The following is a 3,006-nucleotide window of genomic DNA, read 5'->3' on the forward strand; positions in this document are numbered from 1 at the left end:
CCATTATCCCTTTGGTTGATATCATCTGTCATTGAGTTCTTACGGTTTGAATTAGTACCGAGGTAGCTGAAATATTTCACATTTTCAAAGTTATACTGCCCAAATGTAACGTTTTGAGTCCATCTTCTGTCTTCCGTGGTCGACATTTTCATGCATTTCGTTTTTCTCTCGTTGATTCTGAGCCCTATATCCTTACTCTTGTGTTCTAAGATTTTGAATATTTCTTTCAGAGAATCCATATTCCGTGCCATTAGAACTATGTCGTCGGCATAGGCACATGCCTGAGTAGATTTATGCACAATTGTCCCCTCTAACCCCAGTTATTTCATGGCTTCATGTAGACACAGATTTAATAGTGCTGCTGATAGAGAATCTCCTTGTCTTACTCCAGTTGTTATCTTAAAGGCTTCACTAGTCTTGCCCCCGATTGAGATTGCCTTAGCTTGAGATCCTTCCATAGTCATATTTACCAACTTAATTAGTTTTTTTGGTATTCCAAATCCCTCCAATGCCTTCAACATTTTTCTTCTATTGACACTATCAAAAGCTTGCTGGAAATCAATGAAAAGCATATGTTGGTCAATGTTGTACTCATAACATTTCTCCATGCATGCATGTCTCATTAGAAAGATTTGGTCGGTTGTTCCTCTTCCCGGCCTGAAGCCACATTGGTATTCACTAAGGATTACTTCAGCATACGTGTTAAGTCTCCTCTGCAGTATACAAGAAAGTATCTTATAAGTGACATTTAGTAATGTGATTCCCCTATAGTTGCTGCATTGCAATTTATCTCCCTTCTTGAATATAGGGCAAATTAAACCAATCTTCCATTTCTCAGGCATCTCTTCTTTCTCCCATATTTCACATATCAGTCTACGTAGGTTCTTTGTTAAATTTTTCCTCCATACTTGATTAACTCCGGTACAATTTGATCTTCCCCGGGAGCTCTCCCATTCCGCTGCCGTTTTAACGACTCCTCCACCTCCTCAATTGATGGCCTACTAATACTGGTGTCCACCCTCATGTCCAAAATTTCTCCATCCTCCTCATCTTCCTCATCTATCTCATTGACATTCAGCAATTCCTTAAAGTCCTCAGCCCATCTTCCCATTTCTTCTTCCTCTGTTCCAACCAACCTCCCATTCTTATCCTTACATGCGTTTGTTCTTGGTTGAAATTTATTTGTCATCCGTTTGATTGCCTGGTATAACTTTCTACTTTCATTTTGTGTGTTCAGTTCCTCAATCTTTTCCACATACCCTTTTAAGTACTGTTTTTTCTTTTTTCGTAGTATTTTATTTGCTTGTCTTCTGCTTTCTTTATATCTTTCGACATTTTGTCTTGTCTCTTTCTGGATGGTGTTTCTTCGATCTATATTCTTCCTTTCTATAGCTTTTCTGCAATCATTATCAAACCATTCTTCATTCCTTGTTCTCTTTCTTTCTCCTATGCTCTCCTTTGCAGCCTCTTCCATAGCCTTCTTCATATTAAACCATTTTCTCTCTATCGAGTCATTTACACTCAGGTTCTCTGCTCCTTCTTCTAGTTTCTTACCCAGGATTTCCTGGTATTTGGCTACAATTTTGCCGTCTCGCTTCTGTTCTAGCAATTCACCGCTTTACACGACACAATTTTGTTTGCGCCTTCGCACGTACGTCAGATTGCGCAATTCCGTGTACTGTGTAAAACGTCGACTTATTTCTCCTTGTATGTCTGTAATAAGTGTTGGTCTTCATGCATTGGCCATTATGATGAATCTAGCAGAACCCAAGTATGAGGCTACATTTCTTAAAATTATCCTCCTTGACGATAATTTAAGAGGAATTTATGAAGACAGCTGTTTTCAGTGGAATGTACCGAACAGTTATTTTTTTTGCAAGATTTATTAAAACTCTGACAAATGTATTTCTAAATAATTACACTAAAGTGAGGAATAACAGATTGGATGTCGCTAGACACACTTCCAATAAGAGAGAATACTCTACAATTATGTGACAGCTTTCAATTCGGTGACTATATATTTCAATAAAATCATCTGTTTATACATAACTAATTTGTATCATTCCTGTCTACTCCTGCTTCACAATCAGTAATGGATGCACGATTATCCCGTGGTAAGTAAAACAGCAGTTTTTTAGTGGATTTCTTTGCCGCAAAGCGATTTCTTTTGCCGATATTCTACGCCGAAACAATAGACTTGGTCGCAGGTGAGAGCAATCTCGCAGGCCTCCTAGATGACGGGCGCGCGACGTTGCCACATCGGTCACTCCGGCCTGTTTAAAGACGGCCGTGGGCAGGACACAGCCTGGGTGGAGCGGTGGCGCGTGGAACCAGGGGGCATTCCACGCGCTTGCGGATGGGGAAGACAAGACAGAAGAACGTCGCGGCGGAGAAAATGCGTTCGTGGCCAGTGTATAAGTGGCCACGACGCAAGTATTAAAGAGCGGGCGGCCACGGGGTATAAGTGGCTGCCTCGCATGTATGAATGGTAAAATCTTATGTAAATAAAAAGGTGTGAATGGTGTGAATTATTATCCCTGGTATGAATGAGAATGAAAAATGAAGAAGCGAAGTGAATGTTTGAAATGAACATTGAACTTTTAAAACATTGCCCGACCGGCCTCACTTCGAGGCCGGCGGTGAAAAGTGGCCCCTAAGTGAGGGGCCACAAAATAGTTGTAATAGCTTCCATGGCATTACTAGGGCGGCCCACACTTGGTGGGTCGCCCTTCTGTATCATCCCCCCCACGAAAGGTGGGGGGGGATGATACAGAATCTGCAGATGCAGATCTGTCAACAACTCATGCTTTGAGATTCTCATGTATTTGCAGAAATATTCAATAAACGCTTTATCTGTTCTTGTCAGCTTAATATCTGATACGTCCAGCATTGCTGGACCAGAATATTAATCTGATTTTTGAACATGGGCGGGGTCCCCGGAGTTTACTCCATCCCTGCCGCTGGTTGGCCCGGTATTGCAGTACCGCCGGGATCGGCCTAACATAA

General features: G+C 41.5%; 1 non-coding gene across 1 annotated transcript; it reads left to right on the forward strand.

The window, feature by feature from the left end:
• Window positions 1–2,819: 2,819 nt before the first annotated feature.
• LOC124173750 lies at window positions 2,820–3,006 on the forward strand. Its single transcript, XR_006868730.1, has one exon. It is a non-coding gene; the product is annotated as a U2 spliceosomal RNA (small nuclear RNA).

The sequence above is a fragment of the Ischnura elegans genome, chromosome 1 (assembly GCF_921293095.1).
Source record: "Ischnura elegans chromosome 1, ioIscEleg1.1, whole genome shotgun sequence".
Lineage (NCBI taxonomy): Eukaryota > Metazoa > Arthropoda > Insecta > Odonata > Coenagrionidae > Ischnura > Ischnura elegans.